Source organism: Elephas maximus, chromosome 26 (genome assembly GCF_024166365.1).
Source record: "Elephas maximus indicus isolate mEleMax1 chromosome 26, mEleMax1 primary haplotype, whole genome shotgun sequence".
NCBI lineage: Eukaryota > Metazoa > Chordata > Mammalia > Proboscidea > Elephantidae > Elephas > Elephas maximus.
In genome coordinates, this window is record NC_064844.1 from 45082690 (window position 1) to 45103470 (window position 20781).

The 20781-nt window shown below is 41.9% G+C and overlaps 1 protein-coding gene across 1 annotated transcript in view; it reads right to left on the minus strand.

The window, feature by feature from the left end:
- Positions 1-15156, minus strand: part of CEP63 (centrosomal protein 63) — a 131026-nt gene extending 115870 nt beyond the window's left edge. Inside the window, exon 1 of the mRNA XM_049870313.1 lies at positions 15135-15156. The gene's annotated coding sequence lies outside the window, so the exon portion shown is untranslated. The remainder of the gene's footprint in view (positions 1-15134) is intronic.
- Positions 15157-20781: the final 5625 nt, after the last annotated feature.

Consider the following 20781-nt stretch of genomic DNA (forward strand, 5'->3'; position numbering starts at 1 on the left):
ACCATATAGAAGTCAACAAAAGGATCAAGGTAACTTAGGCCACACTTCATGAAAACACTCCTGTAGTGGATCATTAGCAATGATGATAATCACAACAGCAGTTCCATAAACACACCCAGAAGGAAAGTCCTACACATTTTGTTCTTGTTATCAGCTCTTTACCCTCTTCTGCGTGGTAGCTCTGCATGCTGTGGGGTAAGAGCTGTGAGGAGCAGGCCCTCATGCCCCAAGTCTCAGTAGCCCTTAGTTGCAAAGGAAAGACCACTTCTTGTTTCTACCCAAACCCTCATCCTCTCAGTGCAGAGTCTCTGGGTTCTAAGTTCTGCATCCCAGATGCTCCCAGGAGGTTTCCAGATGCCATTTCATGTGGGCTCTGCAGCCAGAACTTGGATGCTTCCAGATAGCCTTCTTGCTCATCCTTGGCCCCAGCACGGCTGCTCTTTCCATCCAGTGACCTTGTTAGGGCATCTTCCTGCTGGTGGCTGTGGCTGAGCCCAGCCAGGGCATGCCGTGGTGCACGGTCTGGGGACCTGGCTCTCTCCTTGACTCCTTCTTCCATCCAGAGGAATGCCCCTTCCCTTTGCCCCTGCTGCTCTAAGCTCCTTAGAACATCACCAGGCTCACCCCTGTCTAGAGAGTCCTTTGCTGCACTGGCTTCTGCCCAGCTCCCAGACATCCTCAAAGGACAGGGTTCTCTCACCACACCCTCCATTCTCACTTAATCTCCAGCAATCTCCACAGCACTTCCTCAACTGAGAGAGCAGGCATTTCCCCTCCAGCACCATCAGTGGAAGTGCTGAGTGGTCCCTTTCAAAACAAGGTTTAGTCTGCCCCCAATATAACTCTTTCAAAATAGTTATTTTTCTCAGCTTTAAAGGAAAAAAAAAAAAAAGAAGGCCATGCTAAGATCGTGCTCCACTGCATGCTCCATTACACATCCAACAATCCACATGCCATCTTCTCAGCTTCCAAAGTCATCTCCATTTCCAGCCTGTCCCTCAGAGTTGGGCACAATCAGGGGGAGAGGTAAGCTCCGATAACCCACTAGATGCCGCATACCTCTGAGGAGAAGAGAGTCCTCCAAGCCAGCTTCTAGAGCCTCCTCAATGAAAAACAAGGCAGCCTACATATTCTCAGACTGCCGGAGATGGAGGACCATATAGAAATCACGAATAAGATCACCTAATTTTACAGATAGAAATGATGAGGTGCACAGAGAAGCAACTGACCCAAGGTCACTCTGGAGTCAGCAGCAGGGCAGGAGGTCTGACCCACAGCACTTTACAACACAGATACCCTGTGGATTCTGTTCCCAGGAGACAAGCCTACACTTCCTTGGTAAATAAGAAGGAAGGGACTTCCAGAGCCTTTTCATCACCCCAAAGGAGAATTGTGGCCAGGAAGTGTGGGCAGAAGACCTTGGACAGACACCAACCAAGTTGACTAGTCCCAGACTTGTTTAAGCTTGGGTCAGAAGAGGGGAATGTGAGAGCAGGAGGAGGGGAAGGAACAATGGGGACTCCCCTGCCCTCTGCAGCCTTTGCTTACTGCCCCCACCATCCTCCCCTCTCCTGGGTCCGTATTATCCTCCTCTACCACCCATACCACACACCCCGCCTAGCCTTGCCCACTGTCCTATCACCTGGACCACTTTCTGAGCAGGACAGAGACAGAATGAGAAGATGCCCAGGGCAGGGAAGGAAGGGGGAGGCAAGGACTTGAGATACACAGAGCACCTGATACAGCTCCCCAGAGAGAACTAAGTGCAGCCTTCGTTCTGGCTGAGGAGCACCTTAAGGCAGAGGTTCTCAACCTTGGCTACACACTGAAATTAGCCAAGAAGCTTTAAAAAATACAGATAGCTGGGTCCACCCCAGAGACTGATTTATTTAGTCAGTGGTGCAGTCTGAGTATCAGGATTTGTAAAAGCTTCCTTGATTCCAATTTGTAGCCAATATTTCAATTCAGCTTCTTAGAAGAAAAGGCCCTCATTCATCTCATATTGGGTTCTCTGCCTCAATTAGAAGCAAATCATGTTTAAATAGAAAATACTGAAATCCTTTTCTCATTCTATTCCCAGTCCACACACTGGTCCCAATTGTTTTAGCCTGAACTGTCAAATTTTCTTTTGAGATCTCTTCCCTGCTCCTTGGGCTTCTGTTACCACTGCCAAATATCCAGAATTCAGATTCTTCAAAGCCTTTTCCAGTTCTTAAAATCCCTTGGTATGTGGCTCTATGAAAAAATTTCACCACAGCTATAAACGGTATCTGTTCAAAAACTCATCTTTCTCTTCCAGCCATGATGGAGTAATTGGTATCAGACTGTCCACCCCAAAAACAAGGAGAAAATTGGACAAAATATATAGAACAGTTGTTTCCAAATACTGGGCAACAAGAAGTGCAGGACTATAAACAAAGAGAGTCAGAAACAAAGTGAAAAAAAAGAAAACAAACAAAGTGAGCCCTGTGATTTCCCTGGCTTTCTGCCAGAACCCACTTTCCAAGATCGTGGTACAGAAGAGGAAACCCAAGCATAGCACTGCAGCTTTGCCAAGTTGAACAGGCAGAGGTTGGGCTCAAGGAGGCTAAGGCAGCTGCAGTTTATGGGGTAGAGTGCTGGAAAGGAGAGAGCCATGCAGGGAAAGAGCTCCAGGGATCTTCGCAGAAGCCTCCTTGAATCTATTGCTGAAAACTAAACTGCTAATGCTTAGGGTAAAACTCCATGAGGCTAGGCAAAGAAGTATGGGGATCTGTATGTTGAACAATTGCGAGAGTTTACACAGGGCTGAGAGAGAGTAGAAATCCAGTCAGAACGGAGAAAACTCATTGAACACCCAGGGCATTTAGTAGGGACCCTGAAAGGGCTATCCCTAAGTCCCAAGCCAAGCCCACTGCCACTGAATCGATTCCGACTCATAGTGACCCTGTAGGACAGAGTAGAAAAGCCCCATAGAGTTTCCAAGGAGCGCCTGGTGGATTCGAATTGCTGACCTCTTGGTTAGCAGCTGTAGCACTTAATCACTACACCACCAGCGTTTCCTCATCCCTAAGTAAAAAAAAAAAAAAAATTACCCTAAAGGAAAGGTTATCCTCTACCTGCTCTAACAAAACTTAGAAGTAAACCTTGGAAAACTTGAGCTGATCCTAAGCTCCTTAACTGCATGCCAAAACAAACTCCAATACTCCCTAAAGGACAAAAAACAAAAGTCCTCCACTCAAAAATTTAACAGTCACAATGCCTAACACCCAATAAAAAAATCACTGAACATACAAAGAAACAGGAACATGTGACTCATAATTGTTGTTAGGTGCTGTCAAGTTGGTTCCAACTCATAGTGACAACAGAACGAAACACTGCCCAGCCCTGTGCCATCCTCACAATCATTGTTATGTTTGAGTCCATTGTCGCAGCCACCATGTCAATCCATTTCATTAAGAGACTTCCTCTTCTTTGCTGATCCTCTACTTTACAAAGCATCAAGTCCTTCTCCAAGAACTGATCCCTCCTGATAACATATCCAAAGCATGTGAGACAAAGTCTCACCATCCTCACTTCTAAGGAACATTCTGGCTGTACTTCTTCCAGGACAGATTCGTTCATTCTTCTGGCAGTCCATGGTATATTCAATATTCTTCACCAACACCATACTTCAAAGCCATCAATTCTTCTTTGGTCTTCCTTATTCGTTGTTCAGTTTTCACATGCATATAAGACAATTGAAAATATCATGGCTTGGGTCAGGTACACTTTAGTCCTCAAAGTGACATCTTTGCTTTTTAATACTTTAAAGACATCTTTTGCAGCAGATTTGCCCAATGCATTACATTGTTCAGTTTCTTGATTGCTGCTTCCATGGGTGTTGATTGTGGATCCAAGTAAAATGAAATCCTTTACAACTTCCACATTTTCTCCATTTATCATGACATTGCTTATTGGTCCAGTTGTGAGGATTTTTGTTTCCTTTATTTACATTGAGGTGTAATCCATAATGAAGGCTGTAGTTTTGGGTCTTCATCAGTAAGTGCTTCAAGTCCTCTTTGCTTTCAACAAGCAAGCTTGTGTCATCTGCATATCTCAGGTTGTTAATGAGCGTTCCTCCAACTCTGATGCCACATTCTTCTTCATATAATCCAGCTTCTCAGATTGTTCGCTCAGCATAAAAACCGAATAAATATGGTGAAAGGATACAACCCTGACATACACCTTTCCTGCATCAGGATTGTATCCCCTTGTTCTGTTCAAACAAATGTCTCTTGGTCTATGTATAGGTTCTGCATGAACACAACTAAGAGTTCCGGAATTCCCATTAGACTCATAATTAGAAAAATAAAATCAATCAATATAAATCTACCCAGAAATGACAGAGATGATGGAATTAGCAAACAAGGACATTAAAATAGTGATTATAAATGTGCTAATATAAATAGACATAATGAGAAAAGACATGGAAGACAGAAAGAGAACAAATAGAAACTCTAGGGATAAACAGTAAAAAATAAATAAATAAATACCTTAAATTAAAAAGTTATTGATGGCATTACCAGCAGATTAAACATTGCAGAAGAAAAGACACGTGATTTTGAAGACAAAACAATAGAAAGATCTATAAACTGATACAGAGAGAGGTAAAAAAAAAAAAAAAATTGAAAAAAGTTAATGGAGCCTGTGAGCTATGAAAAAATATCAAGTGGTTGAACAAGTGTAATAGAGTGAGGGCAGAAAATACTGAACAAAATAACGTCTGAAACTTCCAAGTTTGATAAAAATCCTAAACCCACAGAAGCTAGACTAAACCCAAGAAGGGTAAACACAAATAAAACAATGTCAAGGCACAGAACCTTTTAACCACATTGCTTAAAAAAAGAACAAGGATAAGGAGAAAATCTTAAGAGTAGACAAAGAAAAACGACACATGACATAACCAAAAACCAAACCCAGTACCGTCGAGTCAATTTCCACTCATAGTGACCCTAGAGAACAGAATAGAACTGCCCCATAGAGTTTCCAAGGAGCGCCTGGTAGATTCAAATTGCTGACCCTTTGGTTAGCAGCAGTAGCACTTAAACACTATGCCACCAGGGTTTCTGACACATGACATATAGGAAATAAAATGAGAATGACTACTAATTTATCATCAGAAACAATGCAAACCTAAGGTGATAGAATGACAGTTTTTAAATGTTGAAAGGCAAAACAAGTAAACCTATAATTCTATAAAAAGTGAAAATACCCTTCAAAAATCAAAGTGAAGATATTTTCAGACAAGCAAAAGCTGAGAGAATTCATTGTCAATAGACTTATACTACAAAAAATACTGAGAGTTTTTCAGGCTGAAGAAAAATTATTGCAGTGGAATCCTGGATCTACACAAGGGAATGAAAAGTGCCTTAAATAGTAAGTAAGTGGGTAAAATAAGTTTTTCTCATTTTAAAAGATAATTGATTGTTCAAACAAAAAAATAATAACAATATATTGTGGGTTTATACCATATAAAATTAAAATGTATAACAGTACAAATAATGACAGGACTAAAATGCATTGTTGTGAGGTCCTATATAATAACCAAAGTGGTAAAAAAAAAAAAAATTTTTTTAAACATTATTTAAAGGTAGACCGTGATAAGTTAAAGATGCACATTGTAAATCCTATAACCACTAAAGAAACAGAAAACCAGAGAAGTATAGCCAAAAAAAACTAAGTGAGGACAAAACAGATTATCAACCGGGTAAAAATACAGACGCAGCTAAATGCTGTCTATAAGGGGCCCACTTTAATTATAAAGACACAGTAAAGCTAAAGATAAAAAGATAAACACACACAGAAAAGGGTGAATCCCAAAAGCATTGTGCTGAGTAAAAGAACCCAGAGATGAAATAGTTCGTACTTTATGATACTATTTACATGAAACTCTCAAAAAGGCAAACTGAATCCATAGCGACAAAAGCAGATTAGTGGTTGCCTGAAGCCACGGGTGGCAGGAAGGGATGAAGCGCACAGGGGTCCAATCAGGACCACCTACATAATTTATGGGGTCTCTTGTTCCAAAACCATTAAGAATTTCAAAACAGTGACAGCAGAGGATTAAACCAAGCGCGGGGCCCTTCCGAGCACAGGGCCCTGTGCAATGACACCCATCACCACCTACGAAGCTGGGCCTGAGTACAAGGAAATCTTCTGTGGTAACGAAAATGTTCTATATCTTGATTTTGGTGGTGGTTACATATTTGCATACATTTGTCAAAAGACATCAAACCACAGTTAAAATGGCAAGAGTCCCCTCAGGCCACCGAGGAGAACAAAACTGCAGACAAAGCAGCCAATAATCTGTCGTGTTTTGCTTTCTCCATTAATCTCTGCTAACAATAGCCCTTCAGCCTTCAGGATTCAACCACGCCCTCTCAAGAAACCTCCCACAACGTCCTCATCTCCATTCGCTGTTTCCTTACACAGTATCTACCACGGGCATTGTTCAAGGAGCTGGAGATAGGAAAAAAAAAAAAGAAAAAAAGCTATTAAAAAACTCATTTCCTGCTATCAAGGAATGAGTAGTCTAGTGCTGCGCTGTGCAGCATAGCAACTGTTGGCTACGTGTGGACATTTAAATTTCAATGAAGTTAAAAGTTCGGCTCCTCATTCACACTAGCCACATTTCAAGTACTCAGTAGACACATGTAGCTAGTGGCCCCCATATTGGACAGCACAAAACATTTCTATCATTGCAGAAGGTCCTATAGGACAGTGCTGGGTGTGGAAACAGGCAGTGGGAGATACACGTGAATACGCTAGTTCCACATTCTCCGGGTTTTAAATACTTGCAGACACCAGTGTTTTGCATTCCATCACCTACAAACCAGAAGCATCCCCCAGTCAGGCGATGTGGACAGGTGGGGCTTGGGGTCCTGCTTGCATGGAGGAGAACAGGGAACCCTTGGAAAGTCTACCTTTTAAAGGTGAGCTCACCATGCCTGTCTGGGCTAAAATGCTCCCAAGAAGCTCTTGCTCAGTCCCTCTCCAGTCAGTTGCTATTCCTCAAGTGTTTGTTCTTGTTCCAAGCACCTCCCTAAGAGTATCAGCCCAGACATCCTCAGCCTCTCCTCCTCAGCAACACGTGAGACACCATGCTTGCCCACTGGCGGCAACGACGCATTGTGTCTGAGATTTTCAGGTGGGGCAAGGAAGTAGCTCCAACGACTACAGTAATTTGCTGACCTCGCCACCCCCAAAGACCTGAAAACCCTCTCTCTCCTGCCTTTTCTAATGAGAATAATTTGTTTTAATCCCCCTTCTGATGCGTGAGTACCCACTGCACATGCTTGAAAAAAAGCTGCCAGCCTCTGCTTAAACACCTTCAGTGAGGAGGCGCTCATTACTTTCCACCATAGCCATCACTGGGTAGCATTCTTCTTTTGATGGAATCAGACTGAAGGAGTCTCAGTGGTCCTGGTTTCAACCCTTAAAAGCCATACAGAGAGGCGGAGCCAAGATGGCAGACTAGGCAGATGCTACCTCGGATCCCTCTTACAACAAAGACACGGAAAAACAAGTGAATCGATCACATACATAACAATCTACGAACCCTGAACAACAAACACAGATTTAGAGACGGAGAACGAACTAATACGGGGAAGCAGCGATTGTTTCCAGAGCCTGGAGCCAGCGTACCAGTCAGGTACGGCACAAGCACAGAGAGCTGCTCCACCCCCCTGAACTAACCCTGGGAAGGGGACCAGCCGGGTCGCGCGGGCGGCGTGGGACGCAGCCGGTAGGAGAAGTCCCTGGGAGGCAGCGACTGGTATTGGAGCGGGGAGAACAGCGTCCCAGCCAGAACACTCGGTCACGGCACAAGCACAGGGACCTGCTCCACCCATCTGAACTAACCCCGGGAGGAGGCCCAACTGGTTCTCGGGGGCAGAACGGCCACGCGGCTGGAGGGACGAGAAGTCCCCGGGAGGCAGCGACTGATTTTGGAGTCGAGAGCGCACCGTCCCAGTAGAGGAGCCTTGACGCTGGGCGTGGGGCTGGAAGCGGAGGATCTGACCGTGACTCCAGCGGGCCAGACCCCCCGGGGGCAATCTCCACACAGCCAGCACACATAGGCGACGCGCCCCGCGGGAGTCTCAGATATAATAGTCATTCCAAGCAAGACAAGCAACTCTGGCTGTATTCTGAGGTGCTACTCTCCTATCTCTCTGTTCCCTCCCCCACCTTCCCCAGGCGGCTTCATTAACATCTGAATAGCCTGAGCCAGAGGGAGAACTCTGATAGGGATCTGACTGCATCTTTTTTTTAGCGGATTTTCTGGAAAAACAAGTTTCCCAGTTATGGCCCGGAGACAACAATCCATATCAAACCACTTAAAGAAGCAGACCATGACAGCTTCTCCAACCCCCCAAACAAAAGAATCAAAATCTTTCCCAAATGAAGATACAATCTTGGAATTATCAGATACAGAATATAAAAAACTAATTTACAGAATGCTTAAAGATATCACAAATGAAATTAGGATAACTGCAGAAAAAGCCAAGGAACACACTGATAAAACTGTTGAAGAACTCAAAAAGATTATTCAAGAACATACTGGAAAAATTAATAAGTTGCAAGAATCCATAGAGAGACAACATGTAGAAATCCAAAAGATTAACAATAAAATAACAGAATTAGACAACGCAATAGGAACTCAGAGGAGCAGACTCGAACAATTAGAATGCAGACTGGGACATCTGGAGGACGAGGGAATCGACACCAACACAGCTGAAAAAAAATCAGATAAAAGAATTAAAAAAAATGAAGAAACCCTAAGAATTATGTGGGACTCTATCAAGAAGGATAACCTGCGGGTGACTGGAGTCCCAGAACAGGGAGGGGGGACAGAAAACACAGAGAAAATAGTTGAAGAACTCCTGACAGAAAACTTCCCTGATATGAAAGACGAAAGGATATCTATCCAAGATGCTCATCGAACCCCATTTAAGATTGATCCAAAAAGAAAAACACCAAGACATATTATCATCAAACTCACCAAAACCAAAGATAAACAGAAAATTTTAAAAGCAGCCAGGGAGAAAAGAAAGGTTTCCTTCAAGGGAGAATCAGTAAGAATATGTTCTGACTACTCAGCAGAAACCATGCAGGCAAGAAGGGAATGGGACCACATATACAGAACACTGAAGGAGAAAAACTGCCAGCCAAGGATCATATATCCAGCAAAACTCTCTCTGAAATATGAAGGCGAAATTAAGATATTTACAGACAAACACAAGTTTAGAGAATTTGCAAAAACCAAACCAAAGCTACAAGAAATACTAAAGGATATTGTTTGGTCAGAGAACCAATAATATCAGATATCAGCACAACACAAGGTCACAAAACAGAACGTCCTGATATCAACTCAAATAGGGAAATCACAAAAACAAATTAAGATTAATTAAAAAAAAAAATACACATAACAGGGAATCATGGAAGTCAATAGGTAAAAGATCACAATAATCAAAAAGAGGGACTAAATACAGGAGGCATTGAACTGCCATATGGAGAGGGATACAAGGCGATATAGAACAATACAAGTTAGGTTTTTACTTAGAAAAATAGGGGTAAATAATAAGGTAACCACAAAAAGGTATAACAACTCTATAACTCAAGATAAAAGCCAAGAAAAACGTAACGACTCAACTAACATAAAGTCAAGCACTATGAAAATGAGGATCTCACAATTTACTAAGAAAAACACCTCAGCACAAAAAAGTATGTGGAAAAATGAAATTGTCAACAACACACATAAAAAGGCATCAAAATGACAGCACTAAAAACTTATTTATCTATAATTACCCTGAATGTAAATGGACTAAATGCACCAATAAAGAGACAGAGAGTCACAGACTGGATAAAGAAACACGATCCATCTATATGCTGCCTACAAGAGACACACCTTAGACTTAGAGACACAAACAAACTAAAACTCAAAGGATGGAAAAAAGTATATCAAGCAAACAATAAGCAAAAAAGAAGAGGAGTAGCAATATTAATTTCTGACAAAATAGACTTTAGACTTAAATCCACCACAAAGGATAAAGAAGGACACTATATAATGATAAAAGGGACAATTGATCATGAAGACATAACCATATTAAATATTTATGCACCCAATGACAGGGCTGCAAGACACATAAATCAAATTTTAACAGAATTGAAAAGCGAGATAGATACCTCCACAATTATAGTAGGAGACTTCAACACACCACTTTCGGAGAAGGACAGGACATCCAGTAAGAAGCTCAACAGAGACACGGAAGATCTAATTACAACAATCAACCAACTTGACCTCATTGACTTATACAGAACTCTCCACCCAACTGCTGCAAAATATGCTTTTTTTTCTAGCGCACATGGAACATTCTCTAGAATAGACCACATATTAGGTCATAAAACAAACCTTTGCAGAGTCCAAAACATCGAAATATTACAAAGTATCCTCTCAGACCACAAAGCAATAAAACTAGAGATCAATAACAGAAAAACTAGGGAAAAGAAATCAAATACTTGGAAAATGAACAACACCCTTCTGAAAAAAGACTGGGTTATAGAAGACATTAAGGAGGGAATAAGGAAATTCATAGAAAGCAATGAGAATGGAAATACTTCCTATCAAAACCTCTGGGACACAGCAAAAGCAGTGCTCAGAGGCCAATTTATATCAATAAATGCACACATACAAAAAGAAGAAAGAGCCAAAAGCAGAGAACTGTCCCTACAACTTGAACAAATAGAAAGTGAGCAACAAAAGAATCCATCAGGCACCAGAAGAAAACAAATAATAAAAATTAGAGCTGAACTAAATGAATTAGAGAACAGAAAAACAATTGAAAGAATTAACAAAGCCAAAAGCTGGTTCTTTGAAAAAATTAACAAAATTGATAAACCATTGGCTAGACTGACTAAAGAAATACAGGAAAGGAAACAAATAACCCGAATAAGAAATGAGAAGGACCACATCACAACAGAACCAAATGAAATTAAAAGAATCATTTCAGATTGTTATGAAAAATTGTACTCTAACAAATTTGAAAACCTAGAAGAAATGGATGAATTCCTGGAAAAACACTACCTACCTAAACTAACGCATTCAGAAGTAGAACAACTAAATAGACCCATAACAAAAAAAGAGATTGAAACGGTAATCAAAAAACTCCCAACAAAAAAAAGCCCTGGCCCGGACGGCTTCACTGCAGAGTTCTACCAAACTTTCAGAGAAGAGTTAACACCACTACTACTAAAGGTATTCCAAAGCATAGAAAATGACGGAATACTACCCAACTCATTCTATGAAGCCACCATCTCCCTGATACCAAAACCAGGTAAAGATATTACAAAAAAAGAAAATTATAGACCTATATCCCTCATGAACATTGATGCAAAAATCCTCAACAAAATTCTAGCCAATAGAATCCAACAACACATCAAAAAAATAATTCACCCTGATCAAGTGGGATTTATACCAGGTATGCAAGGCTGGTTTAATATCAGAAAAACCATTAATGTAATCCATCACATAAATAAAACAAAAGACAAAAACCACATGATCTTATCAATTGATGCAGAAAAGGCATTTGACAAAGTCCAACACCCATTTACGATAAAAACTCTTACCAAAATAGGAATTGAAGGAAAATTCCTCAACATAATAAAGGGCATCTATGCAAAGCCAACAGCCAATATCACTCTAAATGGAGAGAACCTGAAAGCATTTCCCTTGAGAACGGGAACCAGACAAGGATGCCCTTTATCACCGCTCTTATTCAACATCGTGTTGGAAGTCTTAGCCAGGGCAATTAGGCTAGACAAAGAAATAAAAGGTATCCGGATTGGCAAGGAAGAAGTAAAGTTATCACTATTTGCAGATGACATGATTATATACACAGAAAACCCTAAGGAATCCTCCAGAAAACTACTGAAACTGATAGAAGACTTTGGCAGAGTCTCAGGTTATAAAATAAACATACAAAAATCACTTGGATTCCTCTACATCAACAAAAAGAACACCGAAGAGGAAATCACCAAATCAATACCATTCACAGTAGCCCCCAAGAAGATAAGATACTTAGGAATAAATCTTACCAAGGATGTAAAAGACCTATATAAAGAAAACTACAAAGCTCTACTACAAGAAATTCAAAAGGACATACTTAAGTGGAAAAACATACCCTGCTCATGGATAGGAAGACTTAACATAGTAAAAATGTCTATTCTACCAAAAGCCATCTATACATTTAACGCACTTCCGATCCAAATTCCAATGTCATATTTTAAGGGGATAGAGAAACAAATTACCAATTTCATATGGAAGGGAAAGAACCCCCGGATAAGCAAAGCACTACTGAAAAAGAAGAAGAAAGTGGGAGGCCTCACCTTACCTGACTTCAGAACCTATTATACAGCCACAGTAGTCAAAACAGCCTGGTATTGGTACAACAACAGACACATAGACCAATGGAACAGAATTGAGAACCCAGACATAGATCCATCCACGTATGAGCAGCTGATATTTGACAAAGGACCAGTGTCAATTAACTGGGGAAAAGATAGCCTTTTTAACAAATGGTGCTGGCATAACTGGATATCCCTTTGCAAAAAAATGAAACAGGACCCATACCTCACACCATGCACAAAAACTAACTCCAAGTGGATCAAAGACCTAAACATAAAGACTAAAACGATAAAGATCATGGAAGAAAAATTTGGGACAACCCTAGGAGCCCTAATACAAGGTATAAACAGAATACAAAACATTACCAAAAATGATGAAGAGAAACCCGATAACTGGGAGCTCCTAAAAATCCAACACCTATGCTCATCTAAAGACTTCTCCAAAAGAGTAAAAAGACCACCTACAGACTGGGAAAGAATTTTCAGCTATGACATCTCTGACCAGCGCCTGATCTCTAAAATCTACATGATTCTGTTAAAACTCAACCACAAAAAGACAAACAACCCAATCAAGAAGTGGGCAAAGGATATGAACACACATTTCACTAAAGAAGATATTCAGGCAGCCAACAGATACATGAGAAAATGCTCTCGATCATTAGCCATTAGAGAAATGCAAATTAAAACCACGATGAGATTCCATCTCACACCAACAAGGCTGGCATTAATCCAAAAAACACAAAATAATAAATGTTGGAGAGGCTGCGGAGAGATTGGAACTCTCATACACTGCTGGTGGGAATGTAAAATGGTACAACCACTTTGGAAATCTATCTGGCGTTATCTTAAACAGTTAGAAATGGAACTACCATACAACCCAGAAATCCCACTCCTCGGAATATACCCTAGAGATACAAGAGCCTTCATACAAACAGATACATGCACACCCATGTTTATTGCAGCTCTGTTTACAATAGCAAAAAGTTGGAAGCAACCAAGGTGTCCATCAATGGATGAATGCGTAAATAAATTGTGGTATATTCACACAATGGAATACTACGCATCGATAAAGAACAGTGACGAATCTCTGAAACATTTCATAACATGGAGGAACCTGGAAGGCATTATGCTGAGCGAAATGAGTCAGAGGCAAAAGGACAAATATTGTATAAGACCACTATCATAAGATCTTGAGAAATAGTAAACCTGAGAAGAACACATACTTTTGTGGTTACGAGGTGGGGAGGGAGGGAGGGTGGGAGAGGGTTTTTTATTGATTAATCAGTAGATAAGAACTGCTTTAGGTGAAGGGAAAGACAACACTCAATACATGGAAGGTCAGCTCAATTGGACTGGACCAAAAGCAAAGAAGTTTCCGGGATAAAATGAATGCTTCAAAGGTCAGCGGAGCAAGTGCGGGGGTCTGGGGAACATGGTTTGCGGGGACTTCTAAGTCAATTGGCAAAATAATTCTATTATGAAATCATTCTGCATCCCACTTTGAAATGTGGCGTCTGGGGTCTTAAATGCTAACAAGCGGCCATCTAAGATGCAGCAATTGGTCTCAACCCACCTGGAGCAAAGGAAAATGAAGAACACCAAGCCCACACGACAACTAAGAGCCCAAGAGACAGAAAGGGCCACATGAACCAGAGACCTACATCATCCTGAGACCAGAAGAACTAGTTGGTGCCCGGCCACAATCGATGACTGCCCTGACAGGGAGCACAGCAGAGGACCCCTGAGGGAGCAGGAGATCAGTGGGATGCAGACCCCAAATTCTCATAAAAAGACCAAACTTAATGGTCTGACTGAGACTGGAGGAATCCCGGCGGCCATGCTCCCCAGACCTTCAGTTGACACAGGACAGGAACCATCCCCGAAGACAACTCATCAGAAATGAAAGGGACGGGTCAGCGGGTGGGAGAGGGACACTGATGAAGAGTGAGCTAATTATATCAGGTGGACACTTGAGATTGTGTTGGCGACTCTTGTCTGGAGGGGGGATGGGAGGATAGAGAGAGAGGGAAGCCGGCAAAATTGTCAAGAAAGGAGAGACTGAAAGGGCTGACTCAAGAGGGGGAGAGCAAGTGGGAGTAAGGAGTGAGATGTATGTAAACTTATATGTGACAGACTGATTGGATTTGTAAACGTTCACTTGAAGCTTAATAAAAGTTATTTAAAAAAAAAAAAAAAAGCCATACAGACAAGCCCGATTCCTTCTCCCTTTCACAGGTATGAAAGTCCTACATGAGGCTCCCCAGCCAGAGCCTTACGTTCTCCTAGCTAATAAACCCCTAGCCTGTCCTACTGCCACAGCGTTTATAAGGGAACTGCTTGCAGATGGATGCTCCCAGGGCCCTCTCAGCATCACTGGTCCAGAGCTTCATTTGAGGTCTTCTGTTGCTGATGACATCAACAAAAAAATCGTGCAAAAATTACTTCTGCATCTATGGCAAAACCACTGACAAAGATGCAAGCTGCTCAGGGTTCTGTGCATAAACCCACATGAGGCATTTCTTTTAGGGTTAAGCTCTGATTTTCAGAACTCACTGAACAAATTGGTATGTTTCTTCCTTTATTATAAGCACTCTGTGGTTTTTAGCTATTCGTATGTTTATTCATTTATTTGTTTTGCCTTCTTCATCAGACTGCTCTGAAGTTCAGAGCCAACGACCCTCCCTTCTTCGCAGCCATCCCGCTTCTCTTACCTGGTGCTGTGTGCTGAGTGACACTCACACTTCCGTGGCTGTGGCTGTGCTGCTGCAGCTGTTTCGGAAAGCTCAGAAGAGTGGGAAGGCGGAACCTTAATTAAGGCGACCCTCCCGGCCCCTGTCCCTCCCACCTCAACCCTCCTTCTCACTGGCCCTTCTTCAGAGGGGCCACAGCAGGCGATAGCACTGAGGAGCCCCCCAACGCAGACAAGAAAGGCAGGTCAGGGAGAGCAAAATCACACCCTGCGTTTCTAAAATGGGTTTCAAAGGAATGGGAGTGGCTTCAAGTGGGCCTAATGGAATGAATCTATTTTTTAAAATTGCCTCCAAAATATTTTAACTATTAGCACTATTTCAGAGTGAATTATCATGTCACTCCAGGAGTACGGCTTTTCCTCTCCCTCTTTGTTAACTGCACATCCCTGAAATGAGTGGAACGGGCCAGGACATTTTTATCTCCCCCCGCCCCCGGGTGGTACAAACAGTTAAGCACTCAGCTACTAACCAAAAAGTTGACAGTTTGAGTCCACCCAGAGGTGCCTTGGAAGAAAGGCCTGGTAATCTACTTCTGAAAGATCACAGCCATTGCAAACTCTATGGAGCACAGTCCTACTCTGACAAACATGGGGTCACCATCACTCAGAATCTACTCAATGGCAATAGGTTTTGTTTTGTTTTTGGTACCTCCTGGGTGGGATATATTCAGGCTTGTACTTTGACTCTTGTGGACTTGTTCTAATTTTCTTCAACTTCAAATTGCATATGATGAATTGACGGTCTATTCCACAGTCAGCCCCTGGCCTCATTCTGACGGATAGTATTGAGCTTTTCCAACATCTCTTTCTACAGATGGAGTTGATTTGAATCCTGTGTATCCTGTCTGGCCAGGTCCACATGTATAGTTGCCATTTACGTTGTTGAGAAAAGGTATTTGCAATGAAGAAGTCATTGGTCTTGCAAAATTCTATCATGCCATCTCCAGCATCATTTCCAGTCACCAAGAGCATATTTTCCTACTGCCAATGCTTCTCCTTTGTTTACAACTTTCCCATTTTAATTACCAGTAATTATCAATGTATCTTGATTGCATGCTTGATCAATTTCAGACTGCAGGTTGCGAGAGGCAGAGCCAAAATGGTGGAATAGACAGACGCTTCTATCGAGCCCTCTTTACAACAAAGACCCAAAAAAAAACAGGTGAAACGAGTGTTATTTGTGACAAGCTGGGAGCCGTGAGCGTCAAAGGCAAGCTTAGACGACGAACTGAGGGGCAGAGGAAGGAAGAGACCATTCAGAAGCGGAGAGGAGTTACCGGACCTGAATCACGGGGAGCCCTCAGGCACCCTTCCTGGAGCAGCTGCACTGGCCGCAGCGGGCTGGTCCTAGCGTTCGGCAGCAGTTTCCTCAGGGAGAAGCAGCCAGCGACGCAGCCCACTCACACCTCCAGAACCTGAGCAGAAGGGCGCTCTTGGCAAAAGCTATGTACTTGCGTATATTTTACCGAGCCCCCCGCACCCCCAGGCCAGCTTCAGCGGCTGAATCCCTAGGCCTGAGATAGACCCTGGTGAGCACCTAGAGACATCCTCCCAGCCTTGGGGAAGGAAAAAATTTCCAACTGGGGGAAAAGATAATTTGCCAGCTCCATTAACTGGGGGAGCTCAGGACAGAAGTGGCTCCTGTCCATGCATAAACCATCCGTGGACCTTGAGCACCTTTCCCTTCTGCAAGGACCTGTGTGGGCCTATTTCAGGAGAACAGGCCCTTGTTGGCAAACTCCAACCATTTCAGCTGTGTGGTGGAGAGGTGGGTGTTTGATGTTTGACATTGCTTCGCCTATTAAACAAGGTCCTCACCTACCCACAACAGGGACCTAAGGACTTGTGGCTTCACTTGGGTCACCCACCTACCCATGACAGGGGCCCAGGGATAACTGGTACCTCCCAGTCCTTACAACCAAAATCTTTGGGTGCCCATGGTCCCTCTGCAGAACCCAATCACCAGCATGCTCTAGGGAGCAGAGATGCATTTTCCTCAGAGACACTTGGGGGTCGGTTCTCAGCCCCCTGCCTTGTTCAGAGCGTGACCCTCTGCTGCAATCAGAAACAGGTATATTCGCCAATCATCCCTGCCCCACTAAGACTGTAGGACAGAGCCTGTACCACACACTTGATATCAGCTACCTGGAAACCTGAGCTGAATTCATATAAGAAAACTGAATGGACTCCTAGAATGATATACCTGATAACAGCTCTAGCCAGCTGGGGACAGGACACCAGAGCTCCAAAGGTGAAAATAATCAAGCTATCTCACTCAAGCAAGCCATAGGGCTATACCAAAACAAAACAAAGCAAGCAGCTACGACACAGTAAGCAAGCATAAAGTGATACGATAACTTATAGATGGCTCGGAGACAACAGTCAATATCAAGTCACATAAAGAAACAGACCATGATCACCTCAACAGGCTCTCATAACAAAGAATCCAGGGATCTTTTAGATGAAAGTGCGTTCCTGGAATTACCAGATGCAGAATTCAAAAGTTTAATATATAGAACCCTTCAAGACATCAGGAAGGAAATGAGGCAATACTCAGAACAAGCCAAGGAACACACAGATAAAGCAACTGAAGAAATTAGGAAGATTATTCAGGAACATAATGAAAAGTTTAATAAGCTGGAAAAATCCATAGACAGACAGCAATCAGAAATTCAGAAGATTAACAATAAAATTACAGAATTAGATAACTCAATAGAAAGTCAGAGGAGCAGAATTGAGCAAGTAGAAGCTAGAATTGCTAAACTCGAAGATAAATCACTTGGCACTAAGATATTTGAAGAAAAATCAGATAAAAGAATTAAAAAAAATGAAGAACTCTTAAGAATCATGTGAAACTCTATCAAGAGAAATAACCTATGAGTGACTGGAGTACCAGAACAGGGAGGGATAACAGAAAATACAGAGAGAACTGTTGAAGATTTGTTGGCAGAAAATTTCCCTGATATTGTGAAAGATGAGAAGATATCTATCCAAGATGCTCATCGAACTCCACATAAGGTAGATCTTAAAAGAAAGTCACCAAGACATATTACAATCAAGCTTGCCAAAACCATAGATAAAGAGACAATTGTAAGAGCAGCGAGGGAGAAAAGAAAAGTCACCTACAAAGGAGAGCCAATAAGAATAAACTTGGACTACCCGGCAGAAACCATGCAGGCAAGAAGGCAATGGGATGGCATATCTAAAAAATTGAAGGAAAAAATTGCCTGCCAAGAATGATATATCCATCAAAACTGTCTCTTAAATATGAAGGTGAAATTAAGACATTTCCAGATAAACACAAGTTGAGGGAATTTGTAAACACCAAAACAAAACTACAAGAAATACTAAAGGGAGTTCTTTGGTTAGAAAATCAATAATATCAGGTATCAACCCAAGACTAGAACACTGGGCAGAGCAACCAGAAGTCAACCCAGACAGGGAAATCCAAAAAAACAAAGCAAGATTCAAAAAAAAAAGCCCAACACAGGATAACGGCAATGTTATTATATAAAAGAAGACAACATTAAAATAATAAAGAGGGACTAAGAAATGTAATCATACACCTTCCGTATGGTGATGATGATATGGCAATACAAAGAAATTTCAAACTGCAGGAGTTGGTAAAAATCTTCAATTTCTTCATCTTTGGCATTAGTGGTTGGTGCATAAGTTTGAATAATATTCGTATTAAGTGGTTTCCTTGTAGGTGTATGGATATTGTCCTATTGCTGACAGCACTGTATTTCAGGATAGATCGTGAAATGTTCTTTTTGACGATGAGCACCATGCCATTCCTCTTCAATTTGTCATACCCAGCATAGTAGACCATATGATTATCTGATTCAAAATGGCTAATACCAGTCCATTTCAGCTCCCTAATGCCTAGGATATTGATGTTTATTCATTTCATTTCATTTTTACCATTTCCAACTTTCCTAGATTCATACTTCATGCATTTTACATTTTGATTATTAATGGACGTTTGCAGCTGTTTCTTCACAGTTTGAGTCATGCATTGGTCCTGCTGGTACATTGGTCCTGCTAAAATAGCAGATGAAGTGCTTGGATTAAATCGTACCAGAAATAGAATCACAGATTTCCTCTTCCCCTATCATAGTCGTTGGTCCACACACCAACATCTATTACTTTAGGTGCTAAATCCATTCCAGGACACCAGGACAGGAGAGACCAACCCTGAACTGAAGTGAGCAAAGGGCTAGAATGAGAATACAGGGCTTCCAGGGCTATAAACACACACACACACACACACACAAACATGGACATGTAGCTAAGCACATACTCAAAAAACATATTTAAAACACACAAAGAGAGATGCATAAAGGGACTCCAAATCCAGAGACCCCTCAGACACCTTGAGCACATGGTAGTTATTTAACTTTCCTATATCTCCAGTCTCTCTCTTTTTTTAAAAAATTGTACCTTAGATGAAGGTTTACAGAACAAACTAGTTTCTCGTCAAACAGTTAGTGCACACATTGTTCTATGACATTGGTTAACAACCCCATCCGTGACATGTCAACACTCTCCCTTCTCAACCTTGGGTTCCCTGTTACCAGCTTTCCTGTTCCCTCCTGCCTTCCAGTCCCTGTCCCAGGGCTGATGCACCCCTTAGGTCTTGTTTTTTTTCCATGGGCCTGTTCAATGTTTGGCTGAAGGGTGAACCTCAGGAGTGACCTCATTATTGAGCTGAAAGGGCCATACTCTGAGGGTTTCTCCACTCTCTTTCAGGCCAGCAAGTCTGGACTTACTTTTTGAGTGAGGATTTTTTTCTACATTTTTATGCAGCTCTGTCCAGGACCCTCTATTGTGGTATCTGTCAGAGCAGTCAGTGGTGGTAGCCAGGTACCATCTAGTTGTACTGGACTCAGTCTGATGGAGGCCATGGTACATGTGCTCCATTAGTCCTTTGGAGTAATCTTTCCCTTGTATAGTTTTTTTCCTTCTCTCATGCTCCCAAAGGGGTGAGACCAGTGGAGTAGCCTAGATGGCCGCTCACAGGCTTTTAAGACCCCAGACGCTACCCACCAAAGTAGAATGTAGAACATATTCTTTATAAACTGTGTTATGCCGGTTGAGCTAGATGTTCCCTGAGACCATGGTCCCCACAGCCCTCAGCCCATTGATTTGGTCCTTCAGGAAATTTGGATATATCTATAGAGCTACCATGACCTTGACTTGTAGGCTGTGCTGGCTTTCCCAGTATTGTGTGCTGTCTTACCCTTCTATTGTCTATTACATGTTTTTCCATCCCTTCCCCTCCCCTTCCTCATAAAAAAAAAAAAAAACATCAAAATTGTTTCTTTTTGTATATAAGCCTTTTCATGAGTTTTTACAGTAGTGATCTCATACAATATTTGTCCTTTTGTGATTAACTTATTTCACTCAGCATAATGCACTCCAAACTCATTCATGTTATGAGATACTTCACAGATTCATCGTTGTTCTTTATCATTGTGTAATACTCCATTGTGTGTATGTATCACAGTTTATCCATTCACCTGTTGATGGGAATCTAGGTTGTTTCCATCTTTTTGCTATTGGGAACAATGCTGCAATGAACATGGGTGTGCATATGTCTGTTCATG